General features: G+C 39.9%; 1 long non-coding RNA gene across 1 annotated transcript; it reads right to left on the reverse strand.

Moving 5' to 3' along the window:
- Positions 1–1,374: 1,374 nt before the first annotated feature.
- Positions 1,375–9,266, reverse strand: LOC127388762 (uncharacterized). The gene is made up of 3 exons (XR_007890447.1): positions 9,084–9,266; positions 2,817–3,062; positions 1,375–1,453 (listed from the first exon to the last, which is right to left on the reverse strand). It is a non-coding gene; the product is annotated as an uncharacterized LOC127388762 (long non-coding RNA).
- Between the last annotated feature and the right edge of the window lie 13,410 nt (positions 9,267–22,676).

The raw sequence follows: 22,676 nt of genomic DNA on the forward strand, positions 1-22,676 counted from the left end.
ATCCACCCGCCATGGGGGGGAAGGACCATGCTCTTCCACTTAAAATCCCAGGTCCAGATCTTGCAAACCCTCTTTTTCTCCCCCCCACCTTTTTTTTTCCTCAGCAGCTTGTGCAGATACCCCAACCTGAACCTTGCAAAGTGGAGGGGGTAAAAATCTAGAGCTGTTACCCGATCTCCATGTCACAAAACCAGATTCAAAAAACCTATTTTGGAAACTAAAAGGAGCATCAAATATCATCTGGAAACAAGCTGTTAGCCTGGATGCATTTTTAAGATACAGTATGGGGGGAAAATATGGATTTTGTTGCAGATCCAATCTTTTTTTCTTCTCAAGACCTAGCCAAAAATTAGCTTCATTTAAAATAAGATTAGTCATTTACGGGAACTGGTCGTACAGTTTGGAATTTTTAAGGGAGTAGAGAAAGCAGCTTTTCAGTATCTTAAATATTTATGTTTGAATAAAAAAATATTGAATGCATCTACCAGCTACGGAACTTGACATCATTATTTTTCTTACATAAAATTTTGGTAAACAATAGGACTGCATGTTCAGATCTCCCCCTCTCTTACTCCCTCATACCTCAATACTGGGGTTCCCTGATTTTGGGGAGTCGATTGTATTTTTTTTTTTTTGGTCTGGAAATCACATTTTGGGCTTGCAATGGGAGATGCTGTCTGTCCCACTCAGCATATTTTCACATATATAAACCTGAGCTGAATTTCTTGGAGCTACTTCTGATTTATAAAGAGATTTGGGGGGAGAATCTTGGATGATGCTGGAACCTAAAAAATATTAATTTGATTTGGGGGGATTTTTACTACAATTATTATTACTGTGACTATTATTAGAACAGGAAACTAATTCTTCATGTGAGATAAAGCCTGTTACCATTTTCACACACACAGAGAAAAAGCCTGATGTCAAGCAGCCCCAGAGTCGATGTCATTTGCGTTGCTCAGTTTTTATTCCTTTTTCTGGGTCGTGACTATGTGAGGGTTCTCCTCTCCTGCTGAAATGAGTAAGATGCTGTTTATGACACCACTTGCAAAGGGACATGACAGAGTAAGCACATGATGCAGCTGGTTTGGGCAACATCCTCTGGAAAAGGGCTGAGCAGGGGGCTGGGGTTGCTGCCTTTTCTCCGGGGAGGGATGGACTCACCCAAAACTGGTGCTGATGCTCAGAGCATCCTCCACATTCCCAGCAAGGCTGAGGGGGTCTGAACTTTCAGAGGAAGGTGAAATCTCCACAGTTGCTTCAACTTAGTATGAAAGGCTGAGATCAGGACATTTTATTCTGTGACTACACACCTTGCTTGGGAAAGGGGCTGTTGGTGCTGTGATAGTACCTTGCCTGTTTATGCCATATCAGGGACAGTGTAGTTCCTTACCTGTGTGCAATTTGTGGGGGACTTCTGCCAAAGGTCATTTCTGCTACTTAAAAGCCAACACTAAAAAACAGAGCCAGAGATACAGGATGGTAGTAAATCTCACAGGAGTTAAAATCCCAAGAAGCAGGTTTCCAGTTAGCTGAGTTCCTATTTTTCCACTAAACTTTTTATTATTATTTCAGTGCTGCCAGATAACCCTATTATTCATTATCTTAAATGTATTAAGGACGATGAACAGAGCCACAGACAAATAGTTTTCAAATTCCAGGGATTTTCTGTGTCTTCCTTCTTATTTGTTTTTTTCATGGAATGAAAAAGTTGTTACTCTGCAAATAACACACTTTCAACCAGAAAACGTGCAGCCGGACAAAAAAATGTTGTACTGGGAAACATCTAAATATTTTCTTTTGGTTTTGCTTTGTCATGTTTAAAATTACACCTAGCTTACATTTTGAAACTTTCAAACCCTCTTGTCTGTAAAATCTGGAACTTTTATACCAGAAAACATCAACATAGAGTATTATTTTCTTCACCTGAATAAAATGTTTGGACAAAACCACTTCCCTTTCCCACTAATCCTTTCCCACTAATACTTTGACAGCTTGGAACAATGAAAAAATTGTTCAGTGAAAATTATTGCTGGACATTTTGAAGCCTTTTATCTGGATCAGGGACCTGCTGTGTGGGGTGCAACTCTGAGAGTCTTGTCTTGGAAACAAAGTGACCTGTTCATCAGCTGGTGTTTATACAGAAAATTTTCAACCCAGGGGTCAAAATCAGAAGTTCGTGAGAGTCAGCATTTGTTTACTGGCAGAAGATTAGTCTGTGAAACAGCGGCTGTGTAGATTTTTAGCAGGTTCAACTGTTCTTTTGACTTCTATCGAGACTAATAATGGGTGTTCAGGTTTCCAGCTGTGTGTTCAGTGCTGGAAATACTTTTGCTCTCCAGCATTGCTGCCTTGCCTGCCCTGGCCGAGGCACAGATGCTCTAAGACATCTCTTCCAGAAGTTCCCAGCTCAGCACAACCTCGGTCAACAAACAGTGATTCCCAATGGCATAAAATGCACAATCTTCCATTAAAACACCTTGCAATGTGAGCATTCATACATTTTAAACAGGAGACCCAAACCTCCTTTTCACTTTCAGGGTGGCAGGGGTCTTCCCATCACAACCCACCTAATAAAACCCCCTACCAAGGCTTTTGCAAGGCTCTAAGATTAATATTGATATAATGTCTCTGTATTTCTACTTGGCACCTGTTGAATTGTTGTACTTGCCCATTAGCACTCCATTTAACATCAGAAGTCAGTTAATAAATTCTTCCTTCCTGCATAGGAAATTGACTAAAAGACACAAAATTAGCTTTTAAATTTTAAAGAATTAAGATCTCTACAACTCACTTTTTTCCCTTTATTACATTACCTTGAAAATGAGTGTCAAGCTGCATTCTCAGCACTGCTATAACCTGGTGAGATCCTTTTGCCTTTCAGCCTTTGCAGTTAATGGATGGCAGGGGGAACAATGTGCATCTTTTCTCAGCCTTTGCCCTCGGGCAGTTCTCAGGAAAAAGCCCAGCTTGGCCAATTGTCCAGGCCTGAGGTCTGAGAGGTCAAAGAGTTCAAGCTTTTGTGCTGGGATGCTCTTCTTGGATTTCTTTACAGTCTTTGTCTGGTAACAGATAAATAACTGTTGGTTTGGATTTTTTTCCCCCCTTCTGCAAACAAAAAGGAGCATCAGCCCCTGAAGGAGTAACAGAGTAGAACAGGAGATATTTTCCTTCTTGGACACTTTTATCATCTTTATATTCACATCAAAAAAAAGCAAAAACTCATTAGAAACACTAGTTAGCTCCTTTTGACACCTTAAAATCTAGTCCTGGCTTTGTAAAGACCTTCTGAGAGACAGACTATGTACCAGGACCCCAAACCACACATTCATAGCTCTACATGAGTGTTCAGACCTCAGTCCTCATGAGAGCAACTCCATCCCTGAACCACCAACATCAGCCTCAAACTGAAGTGTACCCTTGAAATGAAATAAACTTTGGGCTTGATGCCCAAGCAGCCTCCAAACTTCCCAACTTCTGCCCATTCCTGTTGCCACTATGGAACAGTTTATTTTCAGAAATATTATTACAGTCAGTCATCCTGTCTCTGATGAGGTGTTACAAATTCAAAATGCAAGACAAATTGTTTTTAAACATAGCTATTTATAAGAGAAAGAAAGTTTAAAAAGGCTGATATTCAGTGTTTGGGTGGGACATGGAGGCTGAGGAGAGGTTACAGATGCACTTCAGTACAGTGCCAGTGTAACACGGTTGGATGCACATCATTACAGCAGGTGGACATCATTATTTCAGTTTTATCTCTTTTATTTTTTCTTAAACATCTACCTGTCTTGCTCCTGATGTCTCTTTTATCAAGCAGTCTTTGGGGATCTAGATGAATCCCACTTGCCTCACTCTTGGGAATAATCCTATTTACCATTTACTAGGCACTGTCAGCTCATGGTTCTCTTTAGTCCAGGCAAAGGTTTGGGTTAAAAAGAGAAGGTCTGGCAAAGCCCCATTACTCCACGGCCTTGTTGTTGAAACCATAGAAGTCCAGAACCAGGGTGCAGAAAGCCGTATTGTATAAACACCCTAATGCATGACACATGACTAAGTGATAAATCCTGACACGTTTACAAAACAAAATGAAAATCTTCATTTGTCTTTAGGAAAGGGAAGTGCTCCCACGTGTTTAGACATCTGCACACTCAACATGTGGCAATTATTGCGCTGAGGAATTGGAGCACTTAACTGCTGCGGCAAATTAAGGCTCTAGTGATCAGTACCTTCTCCAGGCTGCAGACAAAGCAATTGGTGGGCTTAGGGCCATTCAAATTGAGGGATGCTTCTGAGTAGTTTAATCCCATCAATGTAGATTTACCCCCAGCCCAAGCAGTATCAGTTGCTTTCATTTCATTTCCGTTTCCTTTGACTGTACATAACCATCCTATCCTAAAGCAGTTTGTAAGCCCTACGATTGTGTGTCTGCTTAAGTACTGAAATTAAATACACATAATGAAGCCATCTGCAAGGAGCAGAATTAATAACTGGCATCCCATATTACTCTGAGATTACTGACTATACAAACACATAGTACACCCCCCCGATCTCCAAAGAACTCAGCATTTTTCTCAAAACTTTACAGCGTTTATTTGAATGTGTCCCAAATTCTTAGTTCCCATGGGATTCCTATTTACTTAGATTGGAAAACTCACTGCTGAGTTTATCTCATAAAATAATCTTTTAGGTTTCCTGTAAAAGGTCTTCTGCTTAAAATAAAATTATAAAAATGTAAGGTAACATACACTTTACACAGTTTGTTTGAGGAAATGGTCAAATGAGGATTGTAAAATGCCAAAAAGTGATTTATTGCAATGATGATTCCTCTTGTGTATCTGGAAATATCAGCCCCACACATAGGAACCATCTCTAGCTACACCTTTCAGAGTTGCCAATATTTGTTTGTGGGTGCTCAATGCTCCAGTGCACGGTTGTGATGACCTAGTATTATCTGCCAGGATTTTCTGTGAAAGCAAAGAGAAGCTACGAAGCAATCAACACTGGATTGTACCTGTCTTCTATACAAACATGTAAGGATTGGATTATTAATACCTTCTCAGGCAAACCTATGTTTGTCTTTATTTCACAAGCAATTTTCATATCAGACTGAAAAATCAAAAGAAAAAGCTCTGCTGAGCCAAGGTTAAACTGAATTTAACCTTTGAACTTTTACCAAGAATGTAAAATTAAGTTTAAATTCACTTTTATGGAGTGACCTCTTTTGACAAATTATGGGATATATGCACCCACACACATGCACAGCCAAACACAAATATACTTACATAATCCAATCAAAACATCCATTTAAATTACCATGAATGGATTGCACATTCCCACATTTCCTTATAAACTAAATGTCACAAAGTGATAGTGCTTTGGTAGCAATTGCATTATATCAAGTTTCTCTTCAGGTCACTAAGCACCAGAGGAAATCTAGGGTCTTTCGGTACACTTTAAGAGGAAGAAGAGAAAAGAAAATTGGTGTAAAATTAGTCTAAAATTGACATTTGTTTATTTTTTCATGCTTACTATTACGGTGGCGAAGGGGCAAATGAAAACTGGCCATATTGTATTAAGAACTCTAGAAACCAGAGAATCTGAGTCTGAAAAGCTCAGAATCTTACAGAAAGGGATTAATACCTCCAATTAAATAAGTATCCATTCAGGTCCTTTGTCTTGTGGGTTTGCCTGAGTATTTAAATCCTTCTGGGTTAAGGGGGAGTTATCTCTGGTTTCTTCAATTTAAAAAATATCTTATGAGAAAGATCAGCTGGCTTCCCCAAGGGGTTAAAAAAAGAACAACAAACAACACAAAAGACTCTGTAGCCTCAGACTAAGTAAATGTAAAAGTAGAATAGAGAAATAAAAGAAAAAGAAATTTGGCTTTGAAGATGTCAAAGCTTTAGTGATAAGTGAGAGGTAACAATGTAGGAAATTGCAGCTGTGGTTTTGAGTTTTCTTCATTCCGTCATTTCAGACTCTTTTTCCTTTTGTTGACATGTATTATCAAATGCCCCAGGTGTAAATTTAGCACCTGTTGCCTTATCAAATTGGCAGTAACATTAGACCCTTAAGAGGATGTCAGTGACACCACTCCTTCCCACACCCAGGAGTGGTGTGGCCATGTGACCCATGCCTGTCACAGCAAGGTGTCCTGAACCCACCCATGAGAAAGAAGCTTCAGCCTCTTCCATGGAGGATCCAAAATCACTTTTTCCATGTGGGAGAAGCGTAGCTCTTGACCACAGGAAGCCTGTTAAAAGCTAAACCTACTTTTTGCCAAAGTGGTTGGGAAAGCTTTTTGTTTCTCACAGCAAATGAGCCAAATTCGGGGGGTTAGTTTACATATATATATTTATATATAAATATAATGCTTAGGGGCTGTTACTAATTACGGAGAAATAAATCACTTTTTGTAAATCTACTTAAGCTGTTGGCTAGGGAACCATTTTCTGTTTGTCACAGTTAATGATGTTCACGGGCCTGAGAAAGCCCTCTTTGGGCCTGCTAAATTATTTGTCACGGCAGAGCTGTGTCACCACCGGCGCACCGCGCCGCTTCGCTCCCTAACATCTGTGTTTAAGTTGCTCTTCCTGCTGCTGGGAGCATCTCCACTGCCCTCGTGTGTGTTGATGCCGTGCCAAGGAGGCTGAGATGCAGCCAGCCAGGCTCAAGCAGAGCTCTTAAAGAGCAACCAGGAGGCCTTTGTACGAGGGCCACAAAGGCTCTTTTTATTTCTAGCTCTTCTCGAGGCAACCAGCTCATTGCTGATGCTGCAGCAATTGCCGCCTTTCCTCCGGGCGTGGTGGCACGAGGCTGAGTATTGCCCTGGTGGGGTGCAGAGTCCTGGAATTCACAGGCCCTCTATGCACCAACAAAAGCCCCTGCAGGGGCTGCATCAAGAGGGGTGCCTTCCTGGGACCCCTCCGAAGGGTGGCATCTACCCAGTAGGCCTGGAAACTGGAGACAAGAAGTCTTGATGCTCCAGGGAAGCCCTAGGCTGCCTCCCAGGTGAAGGTCCCATCACGATGCCCCATTTTAATGGGTTTTGCCACACCAATGAACAGGTTTTGTTGGAACAGTTATCACTAAGAGCTAAAAAAGTCATTGACACTGGTTTGTTAGCACGTGAGGACGTTCTGCACAGGCTAACATGAGGAGATTCCTCTCTTTATTTGAAGTGAAGCATAGTAGGCAAGCACTTTCCAAAGGGGGGGACAGGAGGCTGAGAAGGAGAGAAGATATAAAATCAGACATCCAGACTGAGAAAGGAAATATGCCGGGGGCCTTTGATCTTCCTGACATAGCCAGAGCATGGACAGAATTTCCCATCAGCAGATTCTTTACAAACAAGTACAGCAGCAAGTGAACTGGGATGCATTTGCAGCAGTGTGTGTTCAGCGCTGGGGCCTCTGCCTTTCTCCATACTCTATTTTTCCTTAGGGGAGAGATGGACAAGGCCGGAGAACTTGCCCAGAGCATGGGTACAGGAAAATAAAACCTGCATCTCTAAAAAGGAGTACTGCTTTTTCAGCTGAGGATTGCATGGGCAGGTGAAACAACCACGTGCAATTTGCACATTGGTAAGTTTTGCACAAACCCATTGTGAGGACATGCAAGAGGTACAAGCCAAACAGGGAAGATGTGCTTGAGTTGCACCAGCATCTTGGAATTTCACTGTATTTAAGTAGCCCAGGCTGATGAGAGAAGTTTTAGCAAAATCTTTGATTTATTTAGGAACAAAGGGAAAATCACTTGCATCATCCTTTTGCTAACACCAGAAAAAATCCAGGTTCAGCTAAACTGATTGGCAGTGATTTAAAACCAACATGAGGAGAATCAGGACCAATGGGTTTTAAATTTTCTATTAAAATGCTTTCTTGCATTTCCTCAATAAATACAGTCTATTTTAACACATGGGAATTAACCTCTTTAATGGTGCGTGCTTCCGTCTGCTGGATGTGGGAGCTGGGTATTGATGTGTTGGTAAAGATTATGTCCTCACTTCCAAGGGACTGGAGCTGAGTGCAGTCTGGGGGGACTGCTGGGAGCTTTATGGCAAGCAAAGAAATTCCTCAACCACTCTTCACTATATTGAAGAAAAGCCAATTAAATCTGACCAGAGACAGCCATAATTTGCCATCCTGTTCTTCTGATTTTATTACCGTGCTATATTTTTTTCACTAACTTCCTCCAACTCCCACCCTTGAGGGTAGCATGTCTTATATATTTCTGTTTTCTACAGGTATTCTATGTTTGGGACATGTACTCACTCCTTCTTCCTGGAATAGCTGTGCATCTTGAACAAAAAATGCATACATTTAAAAAGAATATAACCCTAACATTTTGCAAAGCTTTGTGGGTCTCAGTTTCGCATAAACATCAATGCAATTTTCATTCTTTCCAGTAGGAGAAGACTACAGGACTTAAGAAGAGTCCAAAAGGTATCAGTTTAATTCATGTACATTTGCAATAACTTCTGCAATTTCTCCTCTGTAAGATCAGACCTGCCATTTTTTGTAATGACTGAAAGCAAATCTGGATGGCCAAACACACAACTTCAGATAAAATCATACATAAACCCTAGAGAAAATTGGCTTGGCAGCTAAATTTTGTATATGGTCTTTATCTCCATCTTGCTTCATGTTTTTAACTTTTAGGAAATTGGTGACACTTCAAAAGATGTGAAATGAGTGAATTGGCCTTATTTGCAGTAATAAGAAGAAAATGTGTGAAAATGAGAGCTAAAAGTCTTCCCTAAGCAATCTCAAAGAAACCATTTAACTGTTTCTGGAACAAAAATAAAAAATAATAAAAAGAAGAAGACAACATACATGGCAGATGTTGGCTACATTTTTAGTCATATCACTTAATGCAGCCACATGAGGAAGCCAGAAACCACAGAGCGAAGTACAGCAAAGAATCAGCAAAAAAGCCTGTAAAGCTTGGTCACCAAAATGTTCAAAGACCCTGGACCGTATTTCAGTGATCTGGCTTAACATCAAAGTGAATACCCTGTGAAAAAGTTGATTATTAATCCCAAAGTTTGCTCTGAAAACTTGGATTGATTCAAAACCAACCTGTAAGTCCAGAAGTGGAGGTCCACACATGATGAAGCCACCAAGGAAGAAAAGTTATATGATACACCAGCTTCTGAAAAGTGCAAATGAAAGGCAGGAGGTGGTTCCATCTCGAGTCACACTTTGTAATGTTTTCCTTTTTCTTAGCAGTTGCAGAAAAATGGACTCTAACCTGTAGAAAAAAAAAAAGGCAATTTCTTCCTTTCTGTTGAAAGATAAATTCAGATGTGTGGCTTGACAGTGACATCACTCCTGGCCTAGCATGGGCTGCCCATGGCACTAGAGCTGAAATGTTTTACTCCTTCGTGGTAAGTGCAGTTGAGGTGTCACATCAAGAGTTTGCTGAAGGAGACCTTCACACGCTCTCTCAGGAAGAAAGCCAAAGGTCCTATTTGCCTACAATGGATCGATTGGATCTTTGTATATCTAGTTTAAAGGATACTGTCCTGCTAACTTTGCCAGACTTTGCGCTTCCTGTATTAAAAGTGACCCAGAGCCCTGAATTTAATTGACCAATAAAAAGATGCAAACAATCAGTTAAGCAATTTCTGGGACAGAAAAAAAACACACCACAAACAAACAAACAAACAAACAGAAACCCCACCAAACAACCCTGCACGTTTGGCTGTTAGACCAACTGCAATTAAAATTATTGTTTTCTTCCTTTTTTTCAGGAATTCTCATTATAGTTATAGCTGATGTCACAGAGAAAACTTTTCTTGAGAGCAACATAGATTAAAAAAAAAAACAAAAGCAAACCCCAAACAACAGCCACGCTAGTTCAGATAGATGGAAGAACAATAAAATAACCTCCCTTCAATATTACCAAGTCCTCATCACATACCCCAGGATTAAACTGTGTGAACTGGCAACAGGAAAAACCCAGGAGTCTCCGATTACAGGAAAGAGCTGCTATTTATTTATTTAATTCCTCCCCCCCTTCTCACTCTGGAAGGGGGAAAAAAAAAAGCCCCTTGTAACCGACTCCAAGAGCTGCCCCTGCTTGGGAGTTTGAACACAGGAGGAACAAGATAAATTCCTCAAAATTCTAATTGGGGAACAGTTGACTTAATTGGTGGCCATTTGGCAGACAATGGGAAAGGAGCCCTGGCTGGCTGATGGCACCCCAGGGGGATATAACCTTGCAACAGGCCAGAAAGCTCTCAGGGACAGATTGTTTCCTGAGAAGAAACCATGAGACCAAGGGCTGGATTAACCCTCCAACTGTCAAGCTTTATTAGGAGTAATCAGGGTAGATATAGCAAGGGTTAAACACAGGAAACTGAACTGGCAATGATGACATATGTCTCTTTAAAAACAAGGGAAGCGAAGGGGATAGAGAAAGAGGAGGATTTGGGGAGGAAAATACATCTAAGTGAACCACAACATAGTTCTTTCTGGTTCAAATGAGGTATCCGCTGGCTGCTGGTGTCACATGTCACTTACCCGGAGGTTCTGGCTTTCCCTGGGTGTACAGGCTGAGCTTAATTCCTGTTGGCTTCTTCTGCACAAGCCAAAGTTAGCACTGAAAATAGGGTTGTTGGTTCCTAAGGGCCTGATCCTGCACTGCGCCGAGCAGCCAGTGCCAGAACCCAAGGATCAGATATTTAAAAGTGCACAAAGAGTTTACAAAAGTGGCTTTGTGTCTTGCTCCCAGGATGTGCAGAATTGCAGACAGGGGATTTTATTAAATCAGCTGATGATTTAAATCAGCTCCCAAGATCTGGGGGTTTGTGAGTCAGAGGCAGCCCGAATACTTTGAAAAACCCCACTGAGCATTCCTGTTCCTTGCACATCCCAGCCCAGACCCTTTCCTACTTGTTCCCTCTGGCAGGGCTATGGGTCAGATTTTCTGGATGAGAAGAGCAGATCACCACAAGAACATTTCAGACACCTGAATTCTTCAGCCAACACATCATGAGCATCCCAACGACTCAGCTTTCATCCCTTTCAATGCATAAAATGGCAGCATTTTTATATTTGTAACACATGTGTACAGCAGAAAAGAAGGAAGGGGGGGTCTGTATATGTGTATATTATTTTCATGATTTAAAATAGAAACAATTAACCTCAGGGTCAGGCATTCCCAGGCAGTTAATGACCACCTGGATTAAAAGCCCTCAGCTTTGCCTCAGGCCTCAACTCCTGCAGTCAGTCATTAACTGCTGGAGATTCCCCTCCTGTCAAAAATCATTGTTTAATTATAAAGATGGGACTGAACCCAAATTGTCACTCTCTTTTGCCCCTGAATTTTGGAAAAAGTCAGAATTTTAATTTAGATCCAAGCGTTGCTGTTCAGGGGCATCTCTGCTTAATTATAAACCTATCAGTTAATTACTGGCTATAAATTTCTGACACCCAATTGGTTATTTGACAGCTCGCTAACACTGCAGCAGAGCCCATGTTTTGGTCAGAGCAGAGTGTCCATGGCAACCCACCAGCCAACATGGGGAAAAGGCAATTACTGGAGTTGTTTCTCTAGTTTCTTCATCAAAGTCACTGCCAAATCCTGTTCAAAGTAAGCAATGTTGCCCTCCAGTTGGGGAGTTTCTTGCCTGCCAGTGTTTCTGTCTTAAAGATCCTCCATTTCCCTCAAATGTTCCAACAGGTGGTTATTTCCAGGAATTGCTCTCAGTCACTGTTGCTCAGATCTCAGTGGGTTCAGGATGCCAAGAGCAGCAAGGGACCATTCTCCAGACCCTTCTCCCACCACGTCTGGTGTGAGGTCCCTGTTGGGTTAACAGTGAGCCTCCAGCAAAGCTAACAGCCTAATTAACTTTTTCTCTATTAAACATTCCAAGAAAGAAAATAACAAAATATTTTTATATCTATATCTAGAAAAGAGTAAAGAGTACCTGGGCATATGAAATATTTCACCTGTGTTTGAAACCAAGAGAGGAACCGCTGGCTGAAAACCCACTGTGGAGGGTTGACCCTTTCGATGGAAGGTTGCAGAAATCCAATTTGATCTGTAGTCACCTGTCTGCCTCTGCCCCTTTCTTAAAATGTCAATCTTGCAGGGAAATTTGGTTATATAAGAGAAGAAAAATCCTCGTAGGCGAAAAAAAAAAAAAGGAACTGCTCTTAAATATAGTCCTTTCAATTCACAGTCATTTCCAGTTAATGCAGCAAAGCAAACCATGAGTCTTCTCTGTCTAGGAAATTTGAAAGGAAGTTGCTCATACAGATGTAGTAGGCAATGGCATAGTTCAGTGGAGATTTTTAATTTAGGATGAAGAGAGAGAAATTGCCAGCAACAGATCTGATTCAGAGTGCAATGTGGAACTTAAAGGGGAAAAAATGTGTGAATAGTCCAGGGTATCATTTGAAAAAAGTGAATAGTGCGTTTGATTCTCACTGCATTTCAGCAGTGTAATCATGTAGAGAGATGCTCGAAAAGGGCGTGGGTACCAAAACAGTACCTCGGCACTCTGCAGGCACCAAAGGCTGAAATCCCAACCTGCAAGTTGGGAACTCCTGCCCAGGCAGGGACTGAGGTGTCCTGAAAATCCTCTGGAAGCTCTGCCCAGCCCCAGCACCCTGCCCCTGCCCTCAGCAAAGACAGGAAAGGTAAAAACAGCAGGAAGAGGATTCAGGATCCTGGGAGAATCAAGGCATCAGTTTTCTGCCCTGACTCAGGCCATCTCACTACACACCTATTCTTTGTCTTTCTAATTATTATTTAACTAATCAGGTAATTGTCTGATCAGAAAAACAGAGTTTTGAATTAACCTCATGAGGAGCCGGAATTTCCCCAGGGCTTTACCCTGGTGCCTGCTTTACCCTGCCTGCTTCCCCTCTCCAGCTAACAGCTAAAGCAGATCTAAAAAACCCAGGATTGCACCCAGGCTGATATATATTGCCTTTGTTTTCCAGTTGCCTGACAGTCCAAGCAAAGTCAAGTCCCTGAGACTCGGTCCTTACAATTTGCATTCTCAGTGTACAATCCTGCCTGGCACTTCCCATCTAATAACGGTGCCTTTTGTTTATCTATAATCCAGCCCTGTCACCATTATACCTGTAGTGCACCTTTATCTCTAGGCCTCCTATCTCCTGTACAGAGACCATTCAGCCCTGGGGCTTGTCACTTTTATGATTCATGGGTATCTTGTACCTAAGATCCTACAAAGAAGGTCTTGAAGTCATTTAAAAAAAAAAAGAGGGGGGAAAGAAAACAGGTATTTCAGATGGCATACTGTGTGAAAGAAATCCCTTATTGACTAGTCTAATCTTGTATAAAGTAATCTAATAATAAAGGCTGTTCCCAGAGGTACTGCTCAATAGATGTTATAGTGTTAAAGCATGTTTTATGCTGTGTTCTGAAACATATTAAGTGTAACAAAATTGTCCAGCTACTTCTTACATACCAGCTACTAAATATGGCATGAATGCTGTCAATAAAGTAAGCAGTTACTATATTTTAGATTTCTCCAAGGCATAGGATTAAGTTATACTTTCAGTAATCAATTAATTGGTTGCTCATTACTGGCACAGATTGCTTGCGGCCTTTCAGGCTATGTTCCCTCTCTGGACTGAGTGTTGGACTGTGCAGAGCATCCCACCCCGCATGCTGGGACCACTGGTCTAGAGGATGCTGGGCCACTGCCTGCTGCTTTAGGTGCACATCATCCCTTCTGAGCTGGGCACCACCTCCCAGCAGGGCTGGATAGAAAAGGCCACACACAACTGTGCAACACAGTCCTCAGAGTGCCTGAATTTTACTCAAGATACTGGGGAAGGATGAATAGGATGTGCAGTGCTTTAGGCTCTACTTACCTCCACATCTTTTGAAGCAGCCTTTGACTCAAGCATAATGTCAAGTTCATGTCTTGGACCTAAGAATGTAAATATTTTGTCTAGGTGATTCTCTTCAAAAAGAAAAGGAAGGAAAAGTGTGTTCCCAAGTCACACTGTCACCATGATTTAGTGTACAGGGATGCCACTCAGAGAATTACCTGACCAGAGGGATGCAGCTGTGGGGCTGGGATGTGCTGCAGGGACAGGAGTGATAAGCAGGGGTAAAAAGAGCGGGAACTTCTTCAGCTGGGCTTGGTGTCACTGGAAATGGTGGTGTAACAACACCCAAACTCCTCCTAAAAGGTACCAAACAGCAGCAAAACAGCAACGCTCCCCGGCACGAGGAGGGCTCAGTGCTCACAGCTGCTCCCCAACCCAGGCAGCAATTTCTAAGGGACCTCAGTGACAAAAGGACCTTTCTGAGATGCTGTTCAAACTCCAGACCCCATCCCTCTTTCCTTCTTAGCACATGAAATTTCTTTGGGCAGCTGCTAGTTTTTTCAGTGTAGTCATAGATGAGGAATAACTTGTTTGGGGGCTCTTACGATGATTTTTTATTGGGTGTGTGAAACACAGTTTTTTCCATTCCTTGATTAAACGAGTGCAACTCTTAGAACCAAGTTTTTTAATAATAAATGTTGTATTTACAAATTCATAATTTGCAAATACTCTCCAGGCTTCTTTTAAATTGCCATTTTTACGGAGACCTCTCTCAGTAAACTGACTTGTACAAGTTTGGTTTTATTTCTAGAAACTAGACACAAAATGGGAGTGAGGCAAGAAAAGAAAATGCTGTTGGGGTTTTTTCCATTGGGTGGAAATTATTAGAAAATTAGTTGTTAATCCTGTTACAGGTGTAGGGAAGCTTCAAAAGGATTTTGTTGTTGTCATATAAAATGACAAATTGAATCTAATATATTTGAGCAATAGCTACACTACTGACTCTAATATCATGCTACTGAAAGATTTTAATAGCAATAATTAGTACAAATATTAGTGATCTAATTGCCTGATCTGCAGATATATTGTACACAAACAAGAAATTAGCAGAGAGCAAAACTGTGTATTGATATCTATATTTTCTATATAATCATCAGAAAAGCATGCATGGACTCTGCAAAAAGGTAGACATATTCTCCTGAAAATTATGGCAACAATTGTTTTGAAGTGTCAAGCTGTGTATTGTTCCTTCCAAACCTGAGCAACAGAAAAGTACTGGCTGAGAACAAATATGAATAATTAAAACAGATTCTCAGCAGATTTTAGATATGCTTTTGCTACTAGCATGTGAGAAATATTGCCTTAAAATATGTGATGTAACATGACACAGCTAGCCATTATTTATTACAGTACCAATCCAAATTGTGTCCTTGAGATGCTTAATTGTGTATTTAAATTAAATACAGGTAGTCCATGTAAAGTAAAAATCAATCAATATATTGTAATTAATATAATCATATCTCTCTAGAGGTCTAGCAGGTGTGTTAGATACAGAGAGAGATGCAGATTGTATGACTTCTTAATACAACAGGACATCACGTGATAGGAGGGTCTGAAATACAGACAGTAAATACAGGTGGATATTAAGTAATATTAAACATAGATGCATCATTATGGACCCTGAAATTGTTAGCCTTTATGTAGTCCCAGCATCTTTTCAGAATGCAGTTGAACTACCACTCTCAAAACCATCATGTGTTGACATCCAATTGGTACTTAACAATAAAACAATTGCCTTATTAAAGTGAAATTAAATCCCGTTTAAGATAAATTTAATTTAAAGTGTGGCTTAAATGGCTCACAAGAGTGACAAATGCCCTGAACAAAGCAGTCCCAAATCGTTTCTACTGCCTTATTATTTCAGCCAGATAGCTGCTTATTATTTTTGTATTATTATTTTAATATCCTGATATCCCCTCTGCTTGCATAGAGCTATTTGAAGAACCTGAACTACAGAGCTGTCAGATGCTTTCTCATCTAACCCAGAGCTGCTAACATTCCTCAGAAACTTTTGTGAGCAGACAGAGTCATTAACATCATTTGACCATTTCATTTCAGGATTCATTTTACACAGCTGGAGCTGGGCTGTTCTGTGAATAAGACATGCCTATAATTGACAAAACACAGAACTGACCCTGAGCTAGGAAAAAGAAAGAATAAATAGTGTGCTACTTACAACAGCTAAAGGTGCTTACACTTTTGGAGCTTTTCACAACAGATTTTGTTTTCTGTGTGTTGGTTTTGGTTTCGTTTGGTTTTTTGTTTTCCTGAAAAAGAGCAGCTGCAAAATAATCCTCATTCAGTGCATACTTCAAATAGCACCAAATAAAAATCTATAACTGATTCAAACTGTCTGGGCACCCTAACCATCACAATATCCTTTTAGATTATTTCTAAAAGAAAGTGACTTTTCCTCCTTAAGCAAAAAAACAGACAGGTCTGGTCTGCATTTTATATTCTAGTGAATGGAACCTCTCAGCACTCCAATTTCTTGAAAATTTTCCACATTGATTTGTAACCTTTGGGAGAAAAATTCTTAATTCTCCATGGTTTCTGATCACTTAGGCTTTTCTGGGCTTGGGTAACACAGCATGCCACATGTTTTCCTAACAAATTGCATTCGGACACTTTCCGACACTTTCATTATTTTAACTCAGGTAATAATTAGTCACTGTCAGAGCTAAGACTTAGGTTGTGCAAATCAGAATAAATTTACCTTGCTGTAGCAGCAGTCACAAATGAAGCAATAAATTAGAAATAGCAAATTGTTACGGACTTAAGAGATCACAACTGAGAATCACTACCTGAAATCCAGGAAATGTTACAGCACTGCCAAGATTTCGTTGAGAGCTTAATTGTTCCAGATAACTTTGTGTTTCGAGAATGTTATTGCAAAAAGCCCTGGAGATATTATACTCATGACGTTCCCTAAGAAAACACAACAGGACTCTGCTATTGCAAAAAAAAAAATAAAATGACCAAAGACTGTTTCTTATTAGTATGAAATGCATGTCTTTTGAAGGTCTTCAGGGTTCAGAGTCTCTCCCCCTCCCCAGCTTCCCTCTCCCTTTTCCTTACAGTTTGTATAGATTAAATGCATAGTGCAACCCCATGGGTTCTCTGTTGCAAAGCTATGTCTAATATGAGGCCACTAGACACTGTCACATAAAATCCATTAAAGTCCATCAGATGCACTGTCTTGGTAACATTCAGCTCATTGTCATTGGGCTGCTGCAATGAAGCATAGAGTGCCTGCTTTGAAACTTGATTAAAACAATTCATTAAAAGTAAGGCAACTAATCAGAACACAAGGGTTGTCTTCATGGGACTTGAAAAGTTCATTAGTGCCCCCACTATGAAAAACAGGAGAGGGAAAAAGAAAGAGGCAGGAGAGAGAGAGAGCGAGCCCTTCTCCTCCTCCCCTTCTTTTCGAGCTGTTAGTGAAGGGCTGGGGTGCCAGGTCCTTCCTTGGCGTTTTAATTGGTTTGATCTGAACCTCCAGCATCGTCCTGGAACCTTCTGTTTAAATTATTGGTCATTATGGTTTGGTGCCTCTTTTTCCCATTTTCTTAAATTAGTGTAAAAATGCTACTGGGCAGAGTTATTCTCCTGATTTCACCTCCCTCACTAAAACCACAGATTTCATTACACAAATGAACACAAGAAACAACAAGCAACAGCATCTCAGTCTCTTTTACAGTGAACATTCAGCTTGTTTTCTTTCAAGATCTCCAATTTAGTTCTTAACTCCCCCAAAATAAAAACAATTGAAATGGAAAATTGTTTTTAATTTGTCAAAACAAAGGAGTTCTAGAAACCGTAATTTATGCTTTTGAATTGCCAGAAAAATATCCAGATTTGCCTTTTTTTTTTCTTGGACAAATTTCTCTTCAATTTTAAAATGAAAACAGCTCCATTACATCAGTGTATTTTGGTCATACTCTGGTTTTGATTCTAAAAGTCTGAGTGGCCTGCCTTAAAGTCATTACTAGGGGTGCCTAAGCATAAATGTAATTTTTCTTCAAAGTCTCATTAAAAAGGAGAAAAAAAAACCCTCATGCAAATGACACCAGTGTGTAGAACCTGCCTTCTAGCACTCCTACACAGCCTTTGAGGATGCAAGGGGCTGCCGCAGGGCTGGCATATCATGCTGGGTGTTTGCAGAGGTGTGTTAGCTCCTAATCTGAGCAGGTAAATGGCAGTAAATTCACAGAGCCTATTTCACTGGTGTTAATGTTCTTGTGAATAGTAATAGCCCAGCACCACCCCTTCAGGAGGGCTGTGATTTACGTGAGATGGGAAAGGTCTATTCTCTTTGTTCAATATAAACCATAAACAAAATTTGTCCAAATGACTATTATGAAAAGTAGCTTTACAATATTGCATGAATCTTTCCACATCCTAAATCTCCTCTAAAGTTTATGCCTGGAAGATGGACTACTTGTGTTGCAGGAACTCTATAGATTATCTCCATTACCGATTAAAGAGACTGTCTTTTTCTGTGCCTCCTGCCTACCCATTTGTTACCTCCTTAAATGAGTGAAGAGTCTTTTGATTAAAGGGTTCTTTGCTCAGGAAACCACTGTATTTGCAAACAGAAATGCATATATACACTCTAATGAATAATGAAGGTTATTTATTGCTTGTGCTTGAAATAATGGTTGATTTTGGAGTGCCTTTCATAAAACCCACATCAGAAAGTGTGTTATGTCCTGACATTTTCATTGCAGTTCAAGTAAAATAGTCCTTGGAAATTGTCTTGCTACCAAATTGCGATCATAAAGGCATGGCTTCAGACTCTGAGAATCACTTCAGATTGTGAACTTCTGGATAATATATAACATAAAGAGTTTAATTGAATCAGCCAGTTGGGTTTTTGCCCAGAAAAGTAGAAATTTAAATGCTGATGCAGCTTTAGCTTCCAATGACACCAGTCAGCACTCCTTAGATTGGATTGTAAATAATCTTATTTGAGGATATGCAGTATGATAAGGATATACTTGTCTGTAAACTTGCTAGCAAAAGTAATTAAATAATTCCATTGTGTACTAAGACATATGAAAAATCACTGACCCCAAAGAAAGATTTGATAAGTATTTACCAGCAGCTACAAGAAAATACTGACTTTTTAGAAGCTCTTGTCTTGTGTTAGGGATGCTAGGACAAAAGAAAACAAAATAATAAATCAAAATGCAGCATCAGAGAAAGCTGTTTCTGACCCATGTTTGAGGGTGTTTGTGGCAAATGCCTTTCAGCCCACTTGGATTGCAATACAAATCCACAGCCTGAATGCAAGCTTGGTTCACACCTCAGTGTTTAACAGCTCATCTGGATTGGTGTCCTGCACATCTCCAGGGAGGTTTTTCAACCTGATCCAACATAAGGTATCACATCCATTCAAGACCCCCCAAAAAAAAAGGAATCTGGCCAGTGCTTTTTACTGGAAACAATAACTACCCCAAACTCACAAATATATACATAAAACTATTTCCCAGAAGTTTCACACTTGCTTATTGAGAAATGCTAAAAGTGAAAACAGAACAATTTCAAAGTGTACACTTAAATATTTGTAAGACCTTTAATGCTTTCTTTTGCCTTTTCTTTTTTTTCATAGACAATGTGAAAATGGAAATGAACAACAAAAGGAATTAAGGGAGTAAGCAGAAGAAAGTGGAGCAAAAGTTAAAAAAATGAAAAGATTGGTTCTGTTGAAAAAGCCCATGGCTGTATGTTTTAAGTGTTGGGGTTTTTTACAATTTAAAATACAATTATCACTTTCATCTACAAATTTTCAAGAAAGTAAAAACCTGAATGAAGGGTTCAAGACATATTACTGACATTCCCTGATCTCCAGGTCCAGTGAGGTGCAGTTATTCAATGTAAGAAGCATCTGATATGAAGTACAAGGGGACAAAAAGGATGTCTTAATAAGAGACAGCTTAGTTAGGAGGGGAGATTATGATCCTTTTTACTGTAGCTAATAGTGTGTGTAGGAGAGCTAAGGAACTTGTATTAAGTGTGAATTAAGAATTCCCACTTCAGATGTTCTTGTTCTCTACCCGCACTACTCAGCTTAAATGCTCCAGCTGCCTTCATCTGTTCTGCTTCACGCTGTAGCATCATTAGTCTATGATAACTCAGTGGTGTGTGCTAGACTGGATCACTAACTCAGTTCCACTGGATCTCTAAGCCAAAAATTTGAGAAAATCTCAGGCATTTCACAAAATGACACAGAGCTCCTCCAGGACATTGAATCTGTACCCTCCAGTGTGGTTACTTTGATGCCAAAATTGTTGTTTACGGGAAAGTTGTGACATCAGAGACTATTGGCTTGTGATTTTAAAGCTCATGCTTCACCTAGAAGTATAAAATGCCAACTTTATGGATCTAGTAAAATTCCGGTTGGAGTCATCTTCTTTTCTTAGTGCGGTTAGCCACCGTTACTGCTACAAAACAGAAACTTCATTCTACTTGGAAAATGGCTCCCTGTAGTAATAGCCAAGAATATGTGTCTTTGGGAACATTCGCTCTTTTCCCCTTATCTTTATTTTCATTAAAATGTAGCAAAATAGCTGTTTGTCAGCACTCAAACTTTTTCTTTCTGTGAACTCTCAAGATACCTCATCAAGCTTCATTTTGTAATACCTTTATTTTATTTCCCTGCACAGTCTTTCTTTTTCTTTTCCCTTTGCCTATTCCATCATGATGATCAGCACTGTGCCTCCAAGGAATTCATCAGTAGCTGGTACAACAGAAGATATGACCAACTGTGCCTTTTCTCAGAAATACTCAAAATGCCTCCAAAATTTAAATTGGCTAAATAAAATATAGACACATCGCTATTTTCCTAGTTATCATCTTACCAAAAATGTTCTGAAGGCTGAAAATGTGGCACACAAGAATATAAGGACAATGGGACTCAGTCACCTTGGTCACTGCACAGGGGGAAGGCTACCTGGCCAAGGCAGTATGGCTGCATTATGTTCATTTGCTTTGTAGTCAAGATGTCAAAAGGAACCAAAGAGTTAGGGGAAAATTACACCAGCTCTACATTTATTTTTTTTTTTCAGTGAAGAATTAGAAATACCTCCACCTGCCTCTGTAAAGTAATACTGACCCTCATTTTACCACAGCTCTGTATCAAATGTAGCTCAGCCAGGGTGGAGAGCCAGCACCCTGCTTCTCCCTAAAACTTATTAGCCACCAAACCTACTTCAGCTCCAAAAAATGTGAATATCGATCCAAAATCAACTGTGCAGATGGATTTTGCTTCCATTAATTTCCATGGTGAAAAAAAGCCATGTATAAGGTTTAATTTAATTATGGGCATACAGCACTTGCAAAAAAAAAAATATAAAAAAAAGCTTCATATTTGGATTTATGGAATTATTTTACTGAAAAAGAATTACGTTACATATTTAAATCCCTGGTGGCTACTAATGTTTTATTAAATACAGTGTAAATCCAGCTGCGACCATGCAATAAAACCTCCAAGGGACAAAAAAAGAGTGTTTTATATTTGATTTCTGCACGCAACAACTTGGTCTCCTGAATAGTGCCCATATGCCTTTATGCTCTCCTTGACATTGATCTTTAATGGGAGCTCAATATGCTGAACCCCTGCTTAAACATACAGAAGGAATATGGTAAAATTATGCACCACCTCTAAAATTTCATATATCTGGCCCACTCACAAAACCAAACCTTGTGCTAAGCTATTGTGCAAAAGTATTTAATGCCAGTTAATAAAATACACAGAAATTCAGTTTGCAGTAAAAAGAAATTTGATTTCATGACAGAAGTTGAGGAAATAACAGTGTGACTCTGTGGGCAGTCACCCATAGTAATTAGCTGGAGAGTAAATCCGTTTGGTTTTTGCTTTTTTCTTTTTCATCAGGACATGCATTTTCACTCTCATGTGCCCAGGGTTTGAAAGGTTTACATTACATAAAATTAGGACTATATAAACTATGAGCTTCATCTGTTTTCTAATATGATTGCACCTTCCCTTCAACAGAGTAGCCTAATTGATAGCCTCCATTGTATGCAATGCACGTCAATAAATACTGAACACAAATGTGAATCAATATTGTGTTAGTACTGGGATTAACCAAGCTATTTTCTCCCCCTTTTCTTTTTTTTTTTTTCTTTTTTTTTTTTTTTTTCCAGGAAGAGATGAATATAAGTAAATAGAATGACTGTTTGTCTGAAATTCTGCCTGGGGATTTAGTTTTGCATTTCCCTGGAGAAGTACATCATCAGAAGTCACCCTGGCCCCTAGTGCTTCAGCCCAGTGTGGACAACAGAAGCCAACACCTCCATGGGCTGCTGGGAAGGACAGTCCTTTTCTCTGAAAAACCAGATGCTGCTGCAGAGGCAAAAAGATTCTATTTCTGGTATCTTGGTTGGGGTTTTTTTTTTTCCTTTTTCAACCCACAAATTAGAGGACAATTTATGAGAGCCTAGACAATAATTTATAGGACCAATATTGACTGCTCATGACCTTGTGTGTTATTTTGCAGTCTAAACAATGCCAAATGGCTAAGATGACCCCATACCTTGCCAAAATCCGTAGACACCTGACATACATTACACAAATTCTTAAAGCATGGCAAAAATACAAACCAGTGATAAATGACCATAGTATTTTAGGTCAGTTTGTGCAAATGCAGAGCACAAGAGCTTCAGCAAGTCTCTAAGGTGTTGGGAAATGAGGATTGGAAGGGGAGGTATATGATGTTAGGACCTGTTAGCCCCTAGATCAAAGTTTGGATCTAAGTCCAAGAAGACAGGAGC

Source organism: Apus apus, chromosome 10 (genome assembly GCF_020740795.1).
Source record: "Apus apus isolate bApuApu2 chromosome 10, bApuApu2.pri.cur, whole genome shotgun sequence".
NCBI lineage: Eukaryota > Metazoa > Chordata > Aves > Apodiformes > Apodidae > Apus > Apus apus.